The sequence below is a fragment of the Peromyscus leucopus genome, chromosome 20 (genome assembly GCF_004664715.2).
Source record: "Peromyscus leucopus breed LL Stock chromosome 20, UCI_PerLeu_2.1, whole genome shotgun sequence".
NCBI classification, from domain to species: Eukaryota; Metazoa; Chordata; class Mammalia; order Rodentia; family Cricetidae; genus Peromyscus; species Peromyscus leucopus.
Window position 1 is genome coordinate 11801151 of NC_051080.1, and position 26332 is coordinate 11827482.

Here is a 26332-nt window from a genome sequence, read left to right on the forward strand (position 1 = left end):
ATGCCTCATGATAAAAGTACAGGAGATTTTAGGAGTAGACAATATATTCCTCAGCACAGTTAAGGCTACATAAGACAAGCCTATAGGCAAAAGTGCACTAACGGAAAAGCTAAGGACATTTCCTTTAGAGTCAGGGTGTCTACTCCATCCACCCCTATGCACTCCAGTGTTGAAAAACTCAGCTAGAGAAACAAGAGAAAAATTGGAAAGAGATACAAGTAGAAAAGGAGGAAGTCAGGTTATCAATGTTTGCAGATATGATTCTGTAATTAAAAGACCTTTCATATTCTACCAAAAACTTTTAGAAAAAAACATTTCCAATAAAGTTGTGGGCAAAAAAAAATCAATATATGAAAATGAGTAGCTTTCACATAAACAAATAATGAATTTTCTGAGAAAGAACTTTTTTAAAAAAAAAATCACAATAGTTAAAAAAAATAGCCAGGAATACTACATGGCTGGATAGATGCTCTTCCAGAACACCTGAGTTAGATTCCCAGCACCACGTATGGTGTCTCTCAAACCACCTGTAAATCCACCTCAGGGAATCCATTGCCTTTGGCCTTTGCTGGTACCTGCACTCACTAGGAAGTGAAAGGTATATACTATAAAAACTTTAAAACACTACAAAGAAAAAGGAAAAGATATAAAAAGTGATAGAAAGATCTTCTACACTGTTGGGTTGGCAGAGTTAATATTGAGAAAATGACTACCAAAAGCAATCTGCAAATTCAATACAACTCTAATCAAAATTCCAGTGCACTCTTCACAGAACTAGAAAAAAAATCTCCAAATTCATATGGAAACAAAATTTCTATGAACAGCCAGATAAATCTTTAGCAGAAAAACACAGCCTAAGCTATCATTAACACCTGGCTTCATGTACCACCGGCATCATAGTGACCATGACAGTATGGTATTAGCACAGAAAATAAAATGGGATAGAGTACTTAACAATAAATCCTCCCAAACACTATGACCACCTAATTTGAACAAAGGAGCCAAAGTCATGTGCTATAGTAAAGACTGACCATACAAAAACAGTCCTGTCAAAACTGGACAGCTACATACAGAAATATATGCACATCCCACCTCTTACAAAAACACCAATTCAAAGCGAAAAACTTTAATTAAATTATGAATTGTGCTGCTCATATACTCTGGGATATGTGGCCTTTTACTGGAGCATAATTCAATTGTCAATGGTTACACATTAAAAAAAACAAAACTGATTCTCCCTTTCCCAGTTGTTATTGATTGCCAATAGCTCCACCACTATGGGTGGGTTTTATGGCCATCTCTCTTCTCTAAGCAATGATTTTGTGTGGTTTGAGCTTGCCCACATCTTTGTGCATGCTGTTACTACTGATGTGGGTTCATATGTGTAGCTGCCCTGCTGTGTCCAGACAAGTATCCTTGTAGTCATCCACTGCCTCTGGTTCTTACAGTCTTTCTGCCCCCTCTTATGCAATGATCCCGGATCGTTTGTAGGAAGGGATGTGACATAGATGCCTCATTCAGGGGTAAGCATTCTGCAGTCTCCTAATCTATTCACCTTGACCAATTGTTGGCCTCTGTATTAATAGATACCTGCTGAAGAGAAGAATCTCTTTGATGAGGGCTGAGAGTTGTACTAATATGTAGCTATAACAATTACTAGTTGATTTGATACGAATAATTGTAGTGGGATTTCCCCCCGGGATCTATGACCTATCAAACCACAGTTTCTTGGCCCCAATAAGTGCCAGGTATGGATTTTCTATTATTGAATGGGACCTAAATCCAATCAGAAAGTGGTTAGTTGTTCCCAAATGTACCTGTCACTCCTGCACCAGTGAGCATGTCTTACCAGGCTAGTCATTACTGTAGCTCTCAGAGTTCACTGCTGGGTAATTATGATGATTACTTTTCTTCTCCGGTAGCATGCACAGTACCTTCCAGCACTATGACAGCTGGCCATTAAGGGATGAAGCTTCCAGGTGAGTACTAACTTGATTTCTCCATGTATAACTCAAGTGTGTGGGATCTTCATAATAGAGTCTTATTGTCAAGTTCTGGATAGCAACCCAAGAACATTAGTAATAGCTTGTAATATTTGAGAGTGTATGGGATCTCACTGACCAGCTACTCCAAAAGAAGTAATCCATTTCTGGTCCTGAGCATTTTATTTGTTAGTGTCCAGTAGGAGCTTTTTGCCCATTGTAGGATAACTACATTTTAAGTTTTTTGACATGTATGCATGTGGATTTTTTAGGAAGCTGCTAGAGTAGTAGGTTTATAAACAAAAAGGATGGATACAAGGTTGTATGAGTAGGTACATTGAAGATAGATCTGAGAGGAGTTGAGAAAGTCAGGGGAGGAGGGTGACAGAGATCAAAATATATTATATAAAATTCTCAGAGAACAAAAATGAAAAAAAACCCATTCATAAAAATAGATCCCCAAACACTGAAACTGCTAACAGAAAACGTCAGAATTCATTTCAACGCACAGCTATAGACAGAGACTTTCTGATTAGGACTATAATACCACAGTAAACATTCTCCCAAATTAATAAGTGCAGAAATTTATGGATTTTTATCTGTGTATAATTTGCTATATATATAAATATATATAGCAGATTACATATAATTTGCTTTTGTGTTTATATATTTTTATTTTATATGTCATATGTTGTAACATACAGCATATTTTTCTTGAAATTTAAAAGTACTATAAGGAAGCTATAAGACAGTGAACAGACAGAGTCAAGAATGGGAAGGAATCTATCCCAATTTATACATCAGATAGGCCATTATCTTGCATATATTTAAAAAATCACAAAATTCAAACACACATTTTCTCTTTCTCTCATCAAATAGCCTCCCCCAGGGATGAGCACATCGATGGGCTATTCAACACCAAATGATCAGTCCTATAAACAAACATAAATGTAATAGTCCACAGACTAAAAAGGTTATATGTATGAATATATAAGTGCATACATATAGGCATATAACAACAATTAGTAAAGAAGTTACAAATTTATAAGAGAGCAAGGTGGAGTATATGGGAGAGTTTGAAGGGAAGGAAGGAAAGGGAGAAATGTAATCATATTGTAATCTCAAAACATTTATATAAAAATATGCTAGTAAAATGAATATATGGTTCTCAAAAGAAGAAATACAGATGTCCAGTAAGTACTTTAAAATGTGTTCATCATTCTTAACCATAGAGAAATGCAAACTAAAACTACTTTGGGATTCCATCTCACTCCACTCACATTAGTAACAATGTCTATCATCAACAAAGGAGACAATGAAAATGCTGTCAAGGAGATGAAGAGGAATTCTCATTAGATACAAGTGAGAATAATACCTAGTACATCCATATGTAAATCAACATGAAGGTTTATGAAAATACTGAAAATAGAACTACTATATTGCCTTAATGTATCAATCCTGGGCTTATATTCAAAGGACTATATTTCCTACCACAAACATACCTACACATCCATGTTTATTGCTATGTTATACATAACAGCAAGGGAAATAACTAGCATAGAAGTCCATCAATAGATAAATGAATGGTGAATATATAGTGTATATATACACAATGATGTTTTATTTTGCTATAAAAACAAATATAATTATGAAATATATAAGAAAATAAATAGAGCTAGAAAACATGATATAGGCAAAGTAACTTAAGGTCAAAAGATAAAAATACCATGTTCCCTCTCACATGCTAGTACCTACTAGTAAATAACATTCATAGATAAGTGGGAATGACTATAGGTATAGGCTATCAAAGTAAGGGGCCATGACTATGAAATGATAAAAGACATGTTGAGGAAGATGTTAATAGGATGTAAGTGACATAAAAGTGGAATGAGCCAGCTGTTTGTGTTATCTTGGAACTCCTTTGGGAGTTTATTTGTGTCCTCTGATTTCTTTGAACATACTTATGATATTGTTATCATTAGCAGCCCTGTTATAAGATTAGTAAATTTTAGAGGAGCAATGTCTTGGTTTTGCCTGTTTCTTGTGTGTTTTCAATTAGACTTCTGGATCTGGGTTTTGGTGGGTGTTTGGACATTTTTAGTACCCTTGGTACCCAGAAGTTCTCCTCTAAATTAGGGGAAGAAACTTTGCACACATAAAAATCACAATATTCAGGGAGGGGGAAGTCTGACAGGGACCAGAGACTACAGGGGAACCTATACCTAGGTTTCAATGGTGACCCACATCACCAAGCATTATGGAGGGGTAGGCCTAACTTTCCCTACTTGATACCTGAAAGATGGTCCAGACAAATAACTAACATCTGTGACATGTTCTGTGATGAAGCACCACTGACAATGTATTTCCAAGGACTACCCAGAGTTAAGTACATCATCTGCAAGACTTCTGAGCAATTACCCAGAGGTGTAACCAGCATCTATGACCCAACTATGGACTTTCAAAGGACCCCCAGATCTTGCAACAGGTATCTGGGAGTCCTGGATGACAATGTCTAAAGAGCCAAGGTTAGCCTAGTAAGCAAACTGTATTCTAATCTTGAGAGTCCTGAGGAATGAGCCTGACAGCCTAAGTACTAGCCTAGCAGATGAAAACAACAACACCACTTTCAGGACCCACTGCAACCTAGTCTCTCTTGATGATGGTAAACACTTTTCCTAAAAGAGATACCCATGCAAGCTACAGAAGGTCCAAATAAGAACCTCCCTACTTCATATTATAGTTTAAATATTCAGTATACATGATGAAAAATATACTTGAAAAACTGCTAGAGCAATACCAAATCTCATATAAAGACAGGTACATCAGATAACAGGAAATTCCACAACAGTTTCTCTAAAGCCAAGAGGACTTGGAGTAAAGTATCTCAGTCTCCAGAAGAAAACAGCTACCAACCTTGACTACCATACCCAGCAAAACTGTCATAACTGAAGAAGGAAAATATACTTTCTATGATTAAAAAAAAAAGTATAATTCTCAACTGCTAAATCAGCACTTCAGAAGATAACTTGAGGAATCCTGCAAGATGGAAAGAAAGAAAAACACATCAATAAGGCTTTAGGAAGAAATAAGCTATGCTGAAAAAATGTCTATTTGCTTCCTCTAAGAAATGTACCTCATTATCAAAGATAGATACTACCTTAGGGATGGAAAAAATATTTCACACAACTTGAACTAGGGAACATGCAGGTGTCACTGGTCTAATGTGTAACAAAATGGACTTCAAACGAAAATTAGTCACAAGAAATAAAGAAGAACAATTCATACTGGTTAATGGGCAATACATCAAGAGTAATGACAGTTCCAAACATACATACAAGGAATATGGGATTACCCAATTCCAGAAAACAAATATTGCTACATGTAAAGACACAGGTTAACTCCAATCCAATAATAATTGATGACTCTAATACCCAATTCTCACCAACTAAAATATATTTAAAAATATTTGACTTAATGTCTTAAGAACAATTGTTCTTTTTTTACTCAAAATCTATACTTATTTTTTAAAAAAACTAATTATTCATTGTAACAGTTAACCAACTTGAACCAATTGTTATCAAATCAAATAAATTGGAGGATACCCTCCTGGGACTTTAGGGCAAGATGACATATTAAAAGCTTATTTACATGCTGAAATTTCATGAAAAAAAAGTCAAGACAATAGAGAGCAAGCTCTATTCTGAATAACAAGTCTCTAAAATCTGTGGCCAGTAATGGTATATTACCCAACAACCTTGGTTGCCCATCCTCCAACAGTAACGTCCAAGTGTCCATTGTGGTTAGCTAGCTAGACCAACATTTGCATGGACTCAATAGACAACAGCTGTGGTTGCTCTTGAAGTCAATATTCTACTCCAGGTGTAATGTAGTTTACACAGGCATCCTGAGCTCCTGGATTATTTTCTGAACTACACACCTCAGTTCTACTACATCCAAGACCCACTATAACATGGACATAGAGAAATCAAGTTGGAACTGGGGGGCGGGGGACTTCCTTAGTGCTGGGTAGCATCCACAGTGTCAGAAGATACAATATAGACCACTGAAGAACAAAAGTTATCAGGGGACTCATCCAATAGCGGATGTTGCATGCTCCATTATCAACTTACCAGGCAAAGGGGCCTACTGGAGCAATAGAAACATGACTATTAGATAGAGGTAGCCATCACTTTTTGATTGGATTTGATGTCTGCTTCACAGCTGGGAATTCATGGTTTGTATTCTAAACCTGGTAGAAAACATATGGCTAAGAACATCCTAAGCCTTAAAGGGGAACCTTCTATTGTCATTTTCCTTAATGTACATGTTGCCAAACTGCCATCTAAATATTTATGTTTATGCCTAGAAACTAGTGCTGATCTCAGTCTTGGTCTGAGAAACTTCTCTTCACCATTGTTTGGTTCCTAGCACCCATGTTGAGTGACTAACAACCACCTTTAATTCCCACTCTAGGGGATCCAACGCCTCTGGCCTTGAGGGGATACTGCACTCATGTGCAAAAACAAAAAACAAACACAACAAGCAAACAAACACATACAAAAACACATACACATAATCTAAATAGAAAAATAAATCGTAAATAAATGCAAAGCTTTGAATTCTTTAGTAGGGCAAACAAGATTTAAACACTATTAAATCCCTTTTCCTCTGAGCACTTCTGAGATCAATCCTTTCCAAGGGTTTGTGTTTAGCAGTTACCTTTTAAAATATTTTTTAAGTGGCTAAGATTTATTTTATTTTTAATCTATGCATGTGTGCATCTGCCCTGTGTGAGGGCATGGGGTCACCTGATGTTGGAGACACAGGTGGTTGTGAAATTGCCTGACATGGATGCTGGGAACTGAACTCTGGTACACAGAAAGCTCAGCCAGTACTCTTAACTTCTGAACCATCTGTGCAGTCTAGCTAGAGATTTCTGTAGTCTTAAAAACTCAGCATCATGGGGCTGCAGGGATGTCTCAGTTGTGAAAAGTACTGGATGCTCTTTTAGAGGACCCAGGTTTGATTCCTAGCACCCACATGGGAACTCACAGCTGTCTGTAACCTCAGTCCTAAGGTGTCGGACACCCACTTTTGGCCTCCACAGGCACTGCACGCACATTGTATATAGAAATAGATGCAGGAAAAACATCCATGCACATAAATATAGTAAATAAAAAATTTAAAAAATGATGTAACTCTTTATGTTCACTCCTTCCTCCCCACAGGCCATCTCCTGTCTAGTGAATTAACATAAGGTAAACACTATAATCAAGGCTAATGTGATGTTGCAAAGCTTCATTAAAAAATTAAAACCTCAAGAAAATTACCTGCTTGGTGGTTTTGTCATCTTTCTAAGTCCTGTAGAGAATGACAGTATGTGTCAATCACCTTTTCCCTAGTAGGTGCTCAGTTTATTTTGGTACATGAATTAAACATAGATAAATAGACCATCTAATTTCTTGTGCCAATACACTGTTTCAGAACTGGGAAACAGAAAAGATGTTGAGCATATATCCTAAGCATTCAATTATTATCCCATGTATTGCAAAGTCCTATAGTAGTATATATACAAAGTACTATACTTGTAATAGCACTGAGACCATCAAAATAGTCCAGACACTTTGACTAGGAAATGGCTAGGCATCTGTAGAGAAATCATGGCCAAATGAGATATGATCTAAAAGGTATTTGTACTAAATATGTCACTATTTGGTGAACAAAAATGGTATCAGATGTTTTATAAGTCAGTTTCATGAGAAAAATGGAAAATGGATTTATTTTAAAACTATTAGGAATAATTGTTTCATTTTGTCAATTGACTCTGAAGTGTATGTTATTAACATTAAGAAAGTGTGACTATTAAAGTTGATGTCACCATACAGTTTTCATTTTCATGTTTTATTCTTCCAATAACCCAAGGAAGTTTTGCAAAACCTAATCCATCTTGTCTTGTTTTGTAATCATTGGTGCTACTTATTTTAAATGTTACTAGCGAAAAAATAAAATCTGATTAGCATTCTACATTTAGAACATAATTTTAAAACATCCTTTCTAATTTCCTCTGTCCTTGCCTCCCTATAAGCCCATTTAGAAATAAAATAGATCCAGAATCTAAAAATATATATTGCTCTTAGCTCCAAACTCACTCTCTGTGGTCTCCTTCTGTGTAGAATGTGCCTGTTCTTTATACAGCCTTCTCAGATGTATGACTCAGGTTAGCTACACAGGAACATTCCACTGGTTATGTCGAAATTTAGAGAAAATGGTGAACTAACAGAAGAGAAGGAAAAGGAGATCCAAGTCTAATTATTCCACATGCATTGTTAGGAGAAAAGGAAAAAAATCCCTAGACTCAAATACCACATTACACCCCAATCCATCACCTCTTCAGAACCCTGTTGTGGAATAATCTTTTTGTACACTGTAAAGATGTATTTTGTCAAGGCGTCTTCTTATTGGTTTAATGAAAATCTACATGATCAATAGCTAGGTAGGATTTTCAGAGCAGAGAGAATGCTGGGAAGAAGAAGAGTGGAGAAGCGAGACTGTGGAATGAGTGAGATGCACAAAATGGGATAGAAGTAAAATACACATGGTAGAATGTAGATCAATAAGAATATGGGTTATGAAAAAAGTTATAAGACCTAGTTAGGAACAAGCCTAAGCTATTACCTCATCTTTTATAATTAATAAGAAGTCTCTGTGTTGTGATTTGGGAGCTGGCAGGAGGGACAGAAAAAGTCTACCTGCAAATGGAGCCCCACATTGGAGTCAGATATCTATATAAGAACTTGAACGACCAGAAAAGCAGTAGAGAAGCAACCAGTGACCTCTTATCTCTCTAGTTCCTCCATCCAAAAGGGGCCAAGATACTAAACCCTGCCGTACTACTTCCTGTGTCTATCTGTCCTCAGTCCTCCAAAATCTCTATGGTTAATTTTGTTCAGCTAGTAGCTAACTCTACCCTCTGATTGAAAACAAACTTTATTAGTCTCGTGACCATCAGAATATGCAATAAAAAATATCGCACAACAGAGTCCTGAACCGCATTCCAGTTTAACCCCCCGTATCTAAATGACAGAAATAATTTGGAAATGATCTCTTTGTCTTTATTTCTAGGCATCACTGTGCACTGACATTATCTTCTTCCTGTAAAGAATGAACCCTGAACACTCCAATATGACATTCAGAGTTCGCTATAACACTGCCCCGAGGTAACTTCCTACTTCTTCTCCTCACTGGTTCCTCAATGCACTAGCCATGCCAGACTATGTCTATTGCTTCAGCCAAAACTAAAAAAAAAAAACCACTGACCCCTGATTTTTGCAGTGGCTCATTCTCTCATACATATCTTTCCTGCCTTTGTATAAAAGCCCACGAGAGACAGTTATTTGTTCTCAGGACATCTATACATTTGCTTTTCTACATATAACACCAAAGCTAGTCTTTCTCACACACAGCAGTAAAAACCTCTCTGTGTTAGGAACTGTAGTCACTTCCACAATTCCCTTAAATGTAGATGCTCAGTAAATGGGGGCTCCTTTCAAATGCTGGTTGATTTCTAGTTGCCTCAGAGTTTATTCACTCTGAGATTAATTCAGTTCCTGAAATGGTTACTACTAACTCAGCAGAATATGATACTTCAGCTTTAATTAGACTTCTGAAAGTTCAGTAACCTAACAATGTGTATTATATATTTGAAAATGAAATTCAGTATGGTGACAGGTAGATGTAGTTTGGTGGGGCAACCTTTTGGAGGCCCCACTAGGTCCACATTGTATGTCTGTGCATGTATACATTCCATCGGTGCTTGTAATTGGTTCTCTGTATGTCTGCAGGCCACAACTAGTGTGTGTGTGTGTGTGTGTGTGTGTGTGTGTGTGTGTGTGTGTAAGGGATCTGGCTCACAGAAGATTGCTTGAACTTTTGAACCAACATTTTTAAAACTAAGATATCTTACTTACAAAAAGACTCCGAAATGCAGCATATCTGGAGCCATGTGCTTATTAGTTGTGTATGCATCAGGTTCCCTGAGTGTCAATACTTGGATGCATAGCATGTACCTGCCTATAAACTCACTTTCTGATCTCTTTATGTGTATAACCTGCCTGGCCCTCCCTGAGGCTTCTTAAATGCTTCCTAGCAAATGAATATTATTGGGAAAGGAACACAGGACACATTGATGCATCAAATGAGCTCAAGCTGCTGGAGATGCTGCTCCTGTTATCAGGCTGCAAAGTTAACATTTGATTACACATTAGATATTTGTCTGTGTAAAGTCATAGTCTTGTCTTAAAACCAGCGTTCTTTCATTCTGACATTATAACTGGTGTGGTTGAACTGGCTTGCATAGGAACGCTAGCCCTCTAAAGTCATTTCTAATCACCTTATGAAAAACTATTTTCATAACTTCCTAAGCCTTTTTGGTACAGATTGAAGGGATCATTTGCACAGCCTGGTGACTGGCTTCAAAGCCAGGGTGTGAGCAGCGGCAGAAATGCTCCCTTCCTCAGTCTCTCAGTCAATCCAATTAGTCTCACATTTACTCACTTGTGCCCATTCATATTTCATTTTTGAAGACAGAGACAGGCTGTCTCCTTCTGTCACTGGCTTAAAACTCATCTCTGATTTCTGGAGGTTCAATGAGTAGAAAACACAACTCTGATGCAATTGGTATGTAAAGACCCATTCATATAACCAGTAAAGAATGACCCGGAAAAAGAAAACACTGTCCTTCGGGTTTCTGTGAAAATGAACATTCAGTTGCATACAAGACGCATCTGCACATTTAGATGAGCTGAAGAAGCCTCTGTGCCCAGATGGGACCACAGTCTCTCCCCCTAGAGGTGCAGATGCTGCCACTCACTACCCTGTCTTCCTGGAGAGATGCTTACATTAGTTGAATAACTACAAATCCAGTCCTTTCCACCAGTTCATCCAACTATGATTATGGATGTCCTCTTTGTGAATGTAAGACCTCTGTAGTTTATGCTTGGGACTTGCTTTTTTTTAATGAATATCCAAAAAACCCTTTCCACAATGAGCTTTTCTAGGATGACTTTCCTGCCCAAGGCTAATCCTGACCAGACCATAAACATTTGTAATTTAAATGAGAAACCCAACTATATAAATTCAGAGACTTACTGTCTTTGCATATCTTTGAAAGAAAAAACAATTACAGGTCCCAGCTCATGCCGAGTGATTTTGTAAAGTACATGGACCGTAGCAGTAGAAACTCTGTAATCTGAGAGGTTTAAAATGAAACCAGTGAGAGAGAACCACTGTCAAGCAAATGCTTTTCAAAGGTTTTCCATGCTTGGGTTTTTAAAGGATTCTCTTTACCAGGGATCAGTAAGCTAATGGCATTGGGTATTATCCAAAGGGTCAGCACTTCTTGCTCCAGTCACTGGTCCTTCTAGATTTGGAAGTGTCTCTTTGGTATCTATGTCCCCATGTGGCACATTTAGAAGCTGTGCAAATTTTGCAATCCACTGCTACACTCTAGGCCTTACTGCTGGTGACCATGTAACCCCATGCCATAACTGCACATATAGGGACTAGGGAAGGGAAGACTGGAAGATGGTGCTTTCTCATTGCCCTATGCTCAGAGTGATGCCCCATACTCTGTAGATGTTTCTAGACTTCTCTGGCCTTTCTGGGAACTCTGACACTAAGGCTTTCACAAAGCCATGTTACTGACCATTTACTGGCCATTTCCCAGATTGGCTCTGCTTACAACAACTGGCTAATCAGGAAGTCATAGCCACTCTGCCTGGACAGTATATGGGTAGGGGGTCATGTGATCATTACTTCAGGCTTCTGTCTTCAGCACAGAGTGAACAAAATACAATTTCAAAATGGCAAAGCTGACTAGGTCATTTTGTATAAAGCCCAAGGCAATGTATAGTATGTGATGACTAGGGACACCATCACTGTGGAATAATCACATCTCCAGGGAGCCTATTTGCATGAGGCCACAATTCTGAAGACTGGGGAGTCAAATTAAGCAAATCAGCATGTCAGTTAGCTTACTTTGCAGGGTTTTGCCATTATATTATCAGAACAGAAATAACCCAATCCTTTCTGTAATAATTGGTGTCACAGGGAAATTAGGCAATACAATATCAACAAATGAGGTTTTAGTATTGATGACATGAAGACATTTTCAACATTCATATATTTTCCCTAATAACTCCCCTCAAAGCAATGTAGATACTTGCAAACCAATTAATGATAATAGAGCCCTGTTGCTCCATGCTTACCAGATCTAAACCAGCCCTCCTCCCATGTCTGTGCTCCTCCAGTCAGGGTTTCTCACTTAAAATGAATGGGACATTGACGAGGCAATGTGCAGTCATGAATGGGCTTCTGTCCAACATCCCCATCTTTCTCTTTATGAATACCCACCCATGAAAGCAGAGCACACCTCCCCCCTCCATTAACCTGTAGGCGAATTGACAGGAATTGTTTAAATCAGTTGTGCCCAAGCAGGATTAGACAGCTCAGAAACCAAACAAAGAGAGATGATGACGTTTCTAAGGTGAGTGAAGACAGTTTTCCCATCCCCTGATAAATTCTCTCTGTTGAGCTAAATAAACTGCTGTGTGATTGTTACAAATAAATATTAGAAATGAAAGTAAGAGAGAAACTGTCAGCCGCCACCATGACAAGCCTCATGTGAAGACACCGGTATGTTCCCTGTATTCCTGATCTCTCCAAGACCTTTATCATGAAGGCGTGTTGGATTTTGTCAAATGCCTTTTCAGCATCTGGAATGATATCAGAGATGGATATTGAGAGGGAAAAAATGCTGGCTTCTGTCTCAACAGCTTATCCTTGACTAAGTGACAAATCTGATATAATAGACTTTTCTAAATCCAGGAAAAGTAGTTGTACAGAATGAAGAGAAATGACAAGAAGTTAAAGAAGTTAAGCGCACAGAGTGTTTATGGGGTGCTTCTTAGGGAAACTAAGTAATGTGTCCAAAACAAGGAGTTATGTGCTCCAATCTGACAAGAGAAATCAAGTAGAAGCCTTATATTCTAAACAAAAGAGCTGAGCAAGGGATCATGGCAGGTAATGAATTCACCATGGAGCTACTCTATGCTAGTGACTACCAAAAAAGAAGAATAAGGTTGCTGAACAATAGGTGACATGATTGTTATTCTAACAGATGCTTCAAAATGTTAGTTACATTGTTCTTTATCTAGAAAGAATGGTCAAAAATTCAAGAAAGACATACCTTCAGAGGACCTGCAAAGCTCTCTAGAATGTTCCTTATGAAGACTAGTGGGGTTCAAAATAGTACTTGAGTTTTGGTATCTTGAAATCCTAAAGTCCCAATACAAGAAGGACAGTGCAGATATCACTGTTTTCCAGATATTTTGAATGTTTCAGAGGTCAAATTACCAGTTGTCCTACTTGATTAGGGAGAAACCTATCAAGAGATTCTGTGAAATACCCAGTTTCAGAAATCATAACCTTCCACATGACTCTAATTATGAGTTAAATGTAGTAAATGACAACATTTGGAAGAGGTATTTCTAGGTGATAATCATTTTTATTTTGGTCCCTTTTCTGAAGGCAATTGTGATGATTAAGTCTTTGAACCAACTTCCAGAAGCTGGTGGATACTATATTCTTGGAACTTCTGCAAACGTGTATAAAAAGAACAAGGTTCTAGTCAGTTGACTAGTAAGAGAAGTGCCATCCTCACCACCGTGCATAGGCATCATCCAGCCCACTGGCAGACTGCGTAGGACCAAGGAAAGAGCAACTGACTCTGTCTCTTTGAGCTGTGACATCATCTTCTCTTGCCGATAAACAGTCAAGTGAAGCTCTTGGTTTTCAGGCCTTTGTCCTCAGACTGAGTTATAGCCTTGGGTATTTTGAGTCCCCAGTTTGCAGCTAGCAGATCAAAGGCACAATAAATACACAAGCCAGTCCTACACCGGGAAAACAGAAAGAGAAACTGAGACTGTGAGAGTTTTCCTCATTTTGAGTAGCATTTTTTATATTAAAGATCAATATTATTTGACAGTCTATGGTCATATTTCTGGCATCACTTTTGTGATGGAATCCCTGAAGACTGATGCCTAAAGTTAACTAAATACAAACCCTTGCACTCTGCCTATATAACTTGAAGGCATAGAGAAACTGGAAGGATATAATAACAGAGAAAGAGAGGATCACGTGTTTCACTGTTGTATCCGACAAAACAAACTGTACCTAGAAAAGGCAAAAGAATAGCTGAAAAAGGAAGTTCTCTTCCCTTTGGACTCCGGATTTTCCGATTTTTTCCCTTGTTGGTTTAACAAGAAAGAAGGAAAGAATCTGAAAAAAGCAAAACGTACATTTTCCCTGTGGCTTCTATCTTCTATCGACTCAATAAAAGAGGCACCTGAGGTTTTACAAAAGAGGAAGAAACGGGAAGCCACCAAATCAGGTGTCTGGCTGGCAAGAAAAGCAGACACTAAAAGTGTGGTCCTGGCGGCGGTTGGAAAGGAGACAGCTCCGTTGATGGTGCTGAGGATGGCAGAAGTCCTGCGAACTTCTTAAGCCGAGCCTGGCAGGCAGCAACTTTCTAGGCATGCATTAGCAAACTGCTGAGTTAATGGAGAGGTTAAAAGTTGTATAAAGGAACCGAGAAGCACTTTTTTCCCCCTCGTAAGGATGAGTTCTAACCCTGAGAATGAAAGTTTAGAAGAGGTAAGTCAGATCACAGAAAAGATAGAAAACAAGTTAAAGTCTTGGAATTCATTGCAACGCTGTTTAAGATGTGTGAGCTGTTTCACGCTGCTTTTGAAGACTGGGTGAAATGAGAACACTGACCTTGGAGCACTGTGATTTGTGCGCGCTAATTGGGTTGCAAACAGTGGCATTCAGTAGACAAGGTACCTGAAAGACGTTTGTAATCAGAACAGGCAGCCTTCAAGTGCAAATGTGAAGGACTTAATTAAGACACAAAATGTTAATTGGTCAAAGTAGACAAGAAGCAATTTCTCTTTGAATTTTCTAAATAAAATGTGGTGGGTGTTTATATGAGATGGGACCAGAAATGCAGCATGCTTCAGTGGTGACATTGTTGCTGTTCCAGGAATTTGTCTCACTGTTGTCTAGAACCAACCCATACAGTACAAGGAAGATGAGAACTCTTATTCCTGTATACTATACCTTAGGACGTGGACTCATTGAGGAGAAACATATCTTCATAACTACAAAAATAATAATATTAGTAGATGTTGTATCAACTAAGTATATATTTGATCAAACATGCAGTGGTGAATTTGATTGTTCATGTTTCTTTGTAGCAGGAATCTTAAAAGTTCTTATTAATAAAATCAAACCCGAGCCGAAAAAAAAAAAAAAAAAAAAAAAGAAATGAAAGTAAAAATCCTACCTCTCTGCAGGTATTTCAAATAGCACAGGTTGTTTTAATGCAATTTGCAAAGATAGAGTTCACATGTTTACTGATAAGATAAAGAGCTACTTAGCTCTCTCAGTTCTAAGGTAGTAAAATGGGGCGTTACTTATTCACTGTATTATTATAACAAGCTCTTTTGCTTTTATCTGTTTTAAATATACATGTATATTGATTTTTGAGATTATAATTAAACAATTTCTCCCTTCCATTTTTCTCCCTTCAAACACTCCCATGTATTGCCTTTTTCAAATCCATGGACTCTTTTTCTTTGTTGTTACATGTATGTGTGTGTATTCCTAAATACATAAATATAACCTGCTAGATCTGTATAATATTACTTCTATATGTTTGTTTTCAGGCCTGACCACTTGACATTGGATAATCAGTTTGTGAGCTCTTGCTTGGGAAGACTGTTTCTCCCACTCTAGGCATTCCTTGGCTGTCTGGAGTTCCTTGTCTAGTGTTGAGGCCTCCTGAGCCTTCTTTTCCTCCATTCACATTAGCTTATTTATCAGTATAGTCTTTGTTCAGCTCATGTTTAGGCAGCCATAATGGTGAGACTTCATGGGTGTAGCTTCTGATAGTTCTAGGAGACACAGTCTCACAGCAAACCCCCTGTTTCTCTGGCTCTTATAATCTTCCTGCCTGTTCTTCCACAGTGATCTCTGAGCCTTAGGTGGAGTCATGTAGTAGAAGTATCAGTTGGGACTGGGCCTCTCTCTCATCTGTGTATTTTGGTGGATTTGATTTTCTGTAAAGGTTTCTCTCCATTGTAAAGAGACATTTCCTTGATGAAGGGTGAGGACTACACTTTTCTGTAGGTTTAGGAACAAATATTTAGAATGTAATTGGGAATAATGCTGGTTTGGTAAAGTGGCAGTTGGAGTTTCTCCTCCAATATCCATGACGTCACTAGGCCTGGTTAATCGGCTAGGTTTCTAGTACCTAGCATAATCCCTTTTGATGACTGGCCTTAAGTCCAATTAAATAGCTGTTGGTTACTTCCAAGGCATGAATGCCACTACTGCTTTTGTAACTCTTAGCTATGCTGAGTGATTTGGCTCTATGCCAATGTCATAGAGTAAAGCTAACCTGGCTGTGTGCTGTTTGCTAGTCTAGACATCATGAGTGTTCCCAACTGTACACTGTATGAGGTTGGTTTTCATTTTGGAAGATGTACCTTCATAATGATGCTGTCCTCAAGATAATAATCATTATTATTAATTGCTCTGCTGCTAGGGACAATCTATGACGGCTCTGGGGGCTTAAGACTTTCAAATGATGATGTAATCATAGTTGTGTCTCTCATATCAGCTGGCAGAAGTCTCTTTACTTGTACACTGTCTCTTACTTGGAACCAAAGAAATGTACATAAAACACTTGTCAACTTAAAGCACAGAAGCTCTCACTCTAAGTTGTATGGGATAGTGCTGTTCCCAGGAGCAATGTCCACTGGATTTAAAACTGTTATCATGTTTTTGATTTTTCACCTTTCAGACAGACAGGAATACTTGAATAAAGTTGAGTTATCAGGAGCTCTGCACAATAGCAATAAAAATCAAGACAAATGGACTCTGGCAAAAACCATTTGTAGAATCTTGAGAAAAATTGCTACATCCATAAAAATCAGTGCACAGCAAAATTTTACCTTCATGAAATACACAGGTGGCTCATTTACACACTTCTAGCCTGTGAAGTGAGGCCATATTTCTAGTGATAAATACACAGAATGTTGTTGACTTTACAGAGAACCTCACGAACAAGAAAAACTGCTTAAAAATGGAAATCTCTCTGCCTTTAAGCTCTGAGACATTACAAGACTTCTGAAGCCTGAGACAGGTGAGGTTATGGATTAAAATACCACCACAGCCATGATATCAATGGTCATGAGGTGATCTGGAAGACTAACATGAAAGCAGGCAAATGTGGAGAATGGAAGGGTACCCATTTCTAAAGACTGGACACAGACAAGGAACAAAGCAAAAGAAAAGGGTCCAAATCTGCCAGATCAGCATCAACCCAATGAGCATTTCTATCAGGCTATCTACATCAAGAATAACTAGGAAGGCAGATTTACTGAGTATAAGAAAGCAGCAGAAATTCTAGTTGTGATCTGGATTGCCACTTTTGCTTAGGAATCCTTAGAAAACTCCTCTCTGGAACTATGCATTTTATTTGCAGCAGTTAACGTTTCATTTATGGAACAACTCCTGAATGCCTGTCATATTAGCAACCCATCTTCCATGCTGGGCAGTGGCTGTCATCAGAGAGAAAGATGGGTGAAGTCCAAACTGTTTGTCTCAGATTTTAGCGTTAACATTAGGTGCAGTAATTTTCACTAGATCAATGAATGAAATAACAGACTTATAAGGCATTGTGTAATGTCCAATTGGATTCAGACAATAGACTTAATTCTCATTTTGGGAGAAAAATTAGGTTATTGCAAATAAGGATGTCATACTTGATTTTGCAGAATGTTAAACTCATCCAGACTGGCCTTGCAGCACTGGATGTCTTTAGTATGGGTTTTTACATTATATGATGGCATCTTAATGGAAGAAAACCATATACATGCAAAATTTAGAGGCCAAGAAAATCACCTCATATCATTTTCCATAAAACTAACCTTCATAGATATGGTTCCCTGAAATATTTCAAGGAGCACTGCTTCTCTGAAGAACTCAGAGGAAGCTGTCAATCAGAACTTTGTTTTCTCATTTCAAAAACTCATACTTAGACTTCTCAATGGCATTACAATAGTCTGATTCATAAAAACCGGAGTGTCACTGTGTGCTGTGTGACTTATCCCAAACAGAGGTTTCTTTTTCACTTAGGGAGATAAAATTCTCCTGCCCTCACCCCTAATTAACACTTTAACCCACAGCATATTCTTTCCTAGCCAAGGGCTTTTCAAAATTGCTGTGAGACCAGAGTGAGTTTTTTTTTTTCTTTATCCTATCCTATCCAAGTTAAACAGACTATTCATGTAATACTGATATTATTGTGAACAGTTTTGAATTGTGTAGTCTGGAAGTCTGACTCCAGCTTTAGTCCTTAATTAAAATTCACCTTTAGCTTAAAGAGAACCTTATGAATCCCCTCTTCTGTAATTTAAAATGATTATGATGACGTACATTATGGTGAATGGTCACCACTATCCAACAAGCTAGGGGAATCCTAGAGAATGCCAGTGCTGGGGTCTTGCAGACTTTGAAGAGTTGCTCACAATTTCTACATCCCAGAGACACAGGGTTCTGACTCCATACTCGTTCTGATGAAATTACTACCTTTATTTATTTCATGGATACTAAATCAGTCAACTATAAACAATTGGTGAACATTTTCTCTGAAAGCAATTATGCCTTCAGTGCACGGCCACACATGCTATCAACCCCGATGTGTATTCTGCTTGTTTAAGGCATTGTTTTATTTTGCTGCCTTCCATTTTATTTCCTTGCTACACTTCACAGAGGAGAGATGTGAATAACAGTAAATTGAACAACAAGCAGTATATACTGCATGTAAATGTGCCACTGCAGAGATCCTGGGTATGGCAGTATATCAGACAGTTAGACAGGTCATTTGAAAATTGCTTACTGTTCCTGAAAAACTGTATGCATTTGTGGGTGGGTTTTGAATAATTCTGCCAAGCTGGATAGAGAATAGCTATCTGAATGGGATTTCTAATTGAGTGCTGTATAGCAATTTCCTCTGCATAGAAGCATTTCCTCCTGGAGGGAGGGGTCATAAAACTTAGGAGGTAAGCAAAATGTTTCAAAAAAAAAAATTAGGTGGATGTTTCTTTCCCAATCCCAGCCACCAGTCCCAACACAGAGGCTTATATTAATTATAAATGCTAGGCCAATAGCTCAGGCTTATTACTAACTAGCTCTTACATTTTAAGTTAACCCATATACCTTATTTATGCTTTGCCACATGGTAGTACTTTATTAGCATGGCACATTCACCTCCTGCACCATCTATGTCTGGCTGGTGAGTCCTCTAACTCTGCCCTTCTTCATCCCAGTACCCTCAGTTTAATTGTCCTGCCTCAATTTATCCTGCCTTGCTATAGGCCAATCAGCTTCTTTATTAACCAATGAGAGCAATACATATTCACAGTGTACAGAAAGGTTATTCCACAGCCCTAAAACATACAAGGTCCACAGGGTTCTGCCCCCAAGGTTGTACATGCAGTGAGGGTGCAACAACTCCTCCCCAGCTCTTCATTGGTTCTACCAGTCTTTGTTCAGGCACTAGTTATGCTGTATGACTTTTGTAGAAGTGAAAACAATTCACCTGCAAAAGACACCAAGGACAGAACAAAGTAACTTTGTAACATGGTAACAAAGTAAACATGGATTCCACCCATGTTTAACTTAGAAAGCCAATGAGCTCATTGTGTGTGTATTTTGTTGGAGGCAATAGGACATTCCACTGAAGCTGGTCTCTCCACTCAGAAAGAACTTGTGTAAGAAAGAGAGGGGTTACAAAGGAAAAGAGATACATGAAATCTATCCTTTGTATTAAATCCCAATTTGGCAGGCCAAATGGAAAAGGGAGGGTGAGACTAACTATTGGACAGCTGTCTCTTAAGCTGGCTGGACACAAGGAAAGGAGATATAAATTAATTTTGTGATAAGGATCCCTTCTTGGGATCCAAACACTTAGAATCCATAGGAATAATTGGACAATGAGGAATAAGAGAAAGATAGAAATGATAGAAGAAACCTCTAAGATCCATTCTTCAATAGTGAGGATGGGAAGTCCCATGGTCCACCATTCAGGCCAGGCCCTTATTAATGACTAAATGCTGTCCCCAACAACCCTCGAACTTCAGTGACCTCACATAAACTCAGATAATGTCAAGAATGACTTGGGCATTCTTGGCCTAACAGTTCTCCTGAGGGAATTCTATCTTCTTCTGGTATATAGCCCTAATTCTATTTCCTTTTGCTTCTTAGGATGGCCTAAGAGACAGGGGTTGGTGGAGCAGTAACATTTAGCATGAACATTCTTAGGCTAAGTCTGAAGGATTTTTCTTTCTATTTGTATTCCTCTATATAGAACAAAGGTGCATGGCCCCACTCCATGACAAAGGCACAGAGAACTGGAACCTTTTGTGTCCACAAGGAAAATGAAGCAATGTGGAAATGCACAGTATTATTATTTTTAGTTAAAATTATATTCAGTATAAAATATGTAGAAATATTGAGACTCTGAGTAAAACAGATTCTTTCTTGATTGTATTCTTCTCCTTCCAAATTATTAGTGCACTAGCCAACAATATTCAAGTTAGAGGTGAGACATCATTAATAAAGGTGAGGCATTCTTAGAGATAAGACATCATTCCTAGAGGTGAGATATCATTATCAAAGGTGAGACATCATTATTTTCTCTTTTCAAGATTTACTTATTTGTATGCATGTGTACATGTGAATGCAATGCTCACAGAGGCCAGAAGAGGGTATCAGATCACCTCCAGCTGGGGTTCCAAGAAGTTGTGACCTGCCTGATATGGGTGCTGGGAACCCAGATGCTGTTCCTCTGCAAAACTAGCAAGTGGTATTTAGTCACTGAGCCAGTGGTTAATTTCTCTCCAAAGTTTCATAGATTGAAATTTTAGTTTCTACTAATTAAAGTTAAATGAAGTCACTGCATGAACCCTAATCTGATCTGTCTGTGAGACAAGATGGACAGGGATGAACACATTCTAAAGCTAGAGGATGACAAAGCTGACAGGTACCATTTACATACCAAGACAAAATGGTCTCAGAAGAACTCAAGCTGTAAGACCTTGATCTTGAACTCACATCCTCCTGAACAGCCAGCATTTGCTTAAGTCAACTAGTTTGGCCTCTTCTCTATGGTAACCTTGGTAAACAAATACAGACTTCACACAGCTAAAGCAAAGCAGCTTGAAATCCCTGTGTCTGCTCTGAGTGTGACTTCCAGCCTTACCTTATTCCCATATATCCACTTATCTAAACTGCCTGTCCTTAGAAATCACAATTGAAATGGCTGTCACTACAGAGAGTAATGCCACACATAGAGTAACCACAAGAGCAGACACAGACTGGTTGTTGGATCAAACTCACACAGAAGAGCTCTAGAAATTTCCCATTCAATGATATCTAGTACATCAGCAGAACAAGATTCATCATGTAGAAATTGTGCCTGATATATGTGAAATTCCTAATAAAAACTTTGGAATGACTGCTATGGCGTTGGAATATTTTTTCCAGGAAAAGTAATCCATTTATGCAAAAAGAGCACATAGCTAAAGCTAGTTTTTTTATGCTATATCAAGGTCAAGTCTTGGTTCCTAAACTTAATAAAGCATTTGTGTGTATTTGTGTGTGTGTGTGTGTGTGTGTGTGTGTGTGTGTGTGTGTGTTCAATAGAAAACCTTGTTTCCCCTCTAGACATTAATGTCTGCCCATTAGCAGCTTCAACACCTCACCTAACATGTATTCTGATTTACAAGCATTTCTGTAGTGCAAGATTAGAAGTATTAAAAACCTTCTCAAGACTAAATTGATTAGGAAAGAAGTTGGACTTCTCACTAGAAAGAATGGTTCAATGCAACTCCTAAGGTATTACCATGAGGTCATTTCTTCTCCCTGATCTCTACTTTCCTAAAAATATTCACCAAAGATATTTACAGTGAACATGTTCTGAGATTCAAGACTACCTGGTTTTCTTCTCTTTGTTGTTTCTGTCTTTAATATTGACTAAACTCCTACTCAATCATCAAAACACAAGGCAGTGATCACATCCTCCCATATATTAGTGCCTCTTCATTTTCCTGGCTAGACAAGCTCATAGCTTCAGTTTTCATGGAAGTACCTCCAACCCTAAGAGGCATAGGCTGTATGTGTGTACACAGTATAGCTTCCACAAATGAATGCTCAACTGAGAGGCATTGGCTTTAACTCATAAGTTTATTATCCCTAGACACCTAAAGTTTCAGTTTAATATAAGACATCCAGTTTTAACCAAATATTTAAACTTATCACAAATGTACAAGTTAAATGAAAATATATTAAAAGTTTGAATGTATTTTAAATCACATGATACAAATTTGTTAATGAGCTATAATTAATGAAAAGTATTTGATACTGTTTTTACTATAGTGCATGCAACTAAATCATTTGGCTATCAAGTTATTCTCAGTAAAAAGAATATTCTGCACAGATATGTCAGTTATATACCATTTTTCACATAATAATTTTCTAGCCACATACAATACAGTCTGGAATGAAAGCTTGTGGGTATAACACATGCATCTGAAGTGAGTGTGTAGGGCCAGTTCATAGGAAAGAATATTTTCACCTTTCAAACTTCCAGAATCCATACTCAGGGATGCTCCTAAAAGGGATTCTTATTGTCCAGACTTTGACTCATCTCTCTGTTTACCTCTCTCAGAAATTCACTTACTGGCATCACCTGCTTCAGCTGGTTCCCCCTTGGCTTAGGGAGTCCTTTCAAGGTGTTCACTGAAGAGCAAATCAAACGAAGCAGTGCATTGAGGGAACGGAGTCTCTCTATCCACAACAGGAAGATGGTCTCTATCTTAGTCACCCCGGCAGTTCGGACAAGAGAGTGGCTGTTGCTTCCTGAAGATGGCTTAATCGCTGCCACAGTTGCGTTACGCAAGGGAAGCAGACTGAATTCTGGACAGCCATGATGACTGCTTCTTTGAAGCTGCCTCACTGCAGAGGGTTGGCTTGCAGATGATGTCATTTCACATTTTTCCAGTCTGTCGCTGTCTGGCATGCTCATCTCCAGTGTGTGTCCACCCTGCTTGTAAAGGCTGCACACTGTGAAAAGTTAATGCATGCTGTCTCTGGCTTTTGGTTTCTTTTATAGAGCTAGAGAATTGAACTCAGGTTGTACAAGCACATGTTTTGTGACTCCATCCACTATGTAAGAGAGAAAAGTTCTGCAGAGATCACATCAACCTGGATGTTTAACTCTATGGATAGTCCCTTTTCTGAGTAATATGACTGTGTCATTCACTGCTTACCCCTGCTTCAGTGCAAGGAAGAGAGAAGAATATGAAGGAATCATTTAGGAGCCACACAGAAAAGAAATGGAATCAGCTTATATGCTTTGGGACAGATACAGTGATGGAGTCATAGCCATATAAAACATATAGAACTTGCTAAGACTGTCACTAAAGCATGGGGCTCCTTTTTAGCAGAATGAAAAACATTAGTTTGGACTTCAGTAGACTATTGGACTCTTCAAAAAATCTAATGTTTATTGATTATATGAAAATTATTTGGAGACATAAAAATATTTGGTTCTATGTTCTGAGATGGAGTGTGTGTATGGATAATTAAATAAATAGGTCATCAATAACTTACTCAGTTTTTGTCCACTACAGAAATACCAAATATAAGGCAGGCTATTACTTTAACACTCTAAAAATGCAGTATGCAGACCTAATGACATGTGTTGCTAGTTTAAAAAAAAAAAAAGGTAAGAAAATGTACTCAATATTTTTTCTAGTTTTAAATCTTTAAAAAACGTGCATCCAATATATAGTTAAGAAATTATTTCTGTCTGTGATAAAGAGAAGCTTTCTAAAGTCAATTCCAAGAATCCAACAAATCTGTCAAGGTCAGGCAGACTCCTTTGTGATTTCCTCAAAATAAATCTCTGTTTACTTTAAAAAAGCAACAGCCCACATTAGCTACCTGTATAAATGGCACTGGTTACACAGGGATGTGCATTGTGTTTTCATATCTTATTTTCTCTTTTCTAAGACTTCTCCAAGACACAAAAACCACTTTAATTACTCATCATTTCTCCCATAATGCTTTATGTCTTACACTGCACACTGGAGCCACTTGTACTGAATCTTCATGAGGCTCATGGCCAGCATCAGGGTTAAATTTTAAGTGAAAATAGCTGAACTTGTCCCCCTTTTCGCTTATCAACCACCTTACATTTCTAATATCAGATTTTTTTTTTTAAATTTAAGGATTTCTCATGTTATTGAGGTCCTTAGAAAACTGTGCATTATTTGCTCAGCTGTCTTCACGTCAGACTACAGCAGCCAAAGACCAGTTGGGAGGTTTCTCAAGCTAGGGCCTAGAGGTCACACAGGATCTACAGCATAGAGGTTACACATGACCACTTCTTAAGGTACCTGCTTAAAGCACAATCATCAGATTAACCCCAGAGCTACTAAATAATCCCCAAGGGACTAATGATGCAGATCTTTTAACACCTTGTTCTTCGCTGTCTTGAGAAGCCCTGTCTTAAGTGCTTCAAGTCACACTCCCTTACCCTGAGGTCTGAGACGCACTGATGTCAGCTATTATTTGTGACATCAGTGGAAGAACACTTACCCCAATGTCTGGGTGGTGCTTCTCAGTGAGCTTTGCATCTGTGTCTTATTATCACCAATTGCAATAAGCAAAACTGTAAAAATTAAGGCAACCCAACATCCCCACTCTTAAATTAGTAAAAGCATCTTCAGTTATTACCCCTGTCTTGAAGGAGGGTTCACTATCTTTGGAGTCTCAGCAGATTGCCTGCCATGACAACATATATATTCAAAGAATTTTTTACACTACTTAATATACCCGGTGAGGTGTGACATGCAAATTTTTTCACAGCAGGCAAAACCTGTTTAGGAATCTCATTCTTCACCCTCGTCTTCTATCAGATTTTCTTATCCTTCTAGACTGATCTAACGTAATGCTCTAAGTTTAAAGTTTGCCTGATTGGAACAACTTTGACTCTAAAGAAGCCTCATCAATATGCTAAGCCTGTCCTCCACCCTCATCTGCTATGGAATTCAGTATTACTGCTTCCTTAAATCTCAGAGAATGGCAGGGATCTAATTAGACCATTTACATGAAGATATTCTTTCACTAATAAGTGTTTTACCCATAGAGTACTAGTACTGCTCAAAATTTAAAAATTCCTCCTGCCACTTCATCCTCCAAGTTCTGGTGTATGATTTTGTTTGGCCTAGAACTAGGCTGTTAACAAAGCTAGTTAACAAATCAAATTATTTTAAGTAATATAGGGACACTATATATGTCACTATCCAATCAAGGCACTTGTTAGAGTGAGTAGGTAGATTGTGAATCATTTGTCCACACCAGCAGGGTTACACAGAAAACTCTTGATATGTGGCCACCTGTCTGTGAGATGCTGCATGAATCAGACCCCTTTATATTGCTCTCCAGCTTGTCAGTTGTTATACTTGAAATGCCCCTGCCTCAGTCTCCCTAGTACTGGTTTACAGGTCTGTACTACAGTGAAAAGCCAAGAATTAGACTTCAGTGTTTTCAGATCAAAGCGGATTCACTGGGGCTTTATTTTCTTTTGCAAAGGGCTCTCGTAGATTTCAAATCCTGATATAGTTTCTGCAGCTTAGTGAACCTTACACCTACCAGTGCACACTAGGAGTTACACAAGGAACACATACAGCCAGGCTTCACACTAAGCTAAGCACTGTGCAGGTTCACATTCGTATGTGGGTTCCAAAATTTCCTAGATACATCACCCTTAACGTGAAGACAGTTTCCAATATTTGATGCCAGACCTTCACTTTTCAACTGTTTACAAATACAACGATTTAAGGTATTCCTTAATACTTCAAAATTTTTTAATAACCTTATTTTTTGAGAACCCCTGGCTTTCCCTTTCACCCCTGCAATTCCTCCCATGACCCTCTCCCAATTCATAATCTCTGTTAGTCTTTTTTTTTTTTTTTCAGGTGGTCAATGCCTATTTTAGAATCTTTAAAGGTTCATCATTTGCTAAAAATGAGTGATTTAAAGTGTTACTATTATTGCATTTTAAGCACATTGTGAAAGGTGTTACTAAAGTAATATGACTGACCTACATATTGTTTCCTGAACGAACGCAAAAAGCCTGGCACTAATGTGCTTGCTGC

General features: G+C 38.1%; 1 protein-coding gene across 1 annotated transcript in view; it reads right to left on the reverse strand.

Moving 5' to 3' along the window:
• Positions 1–26332, reverse strand: part of Pdzrn4 (PDZ domain containing ring finger 4) — a 368271-nt gene that overhangs the window by 330073 nt on the left and 11866 nt on the right. The gene's annotated exons all lie outside the window — the stretch shown is intronic.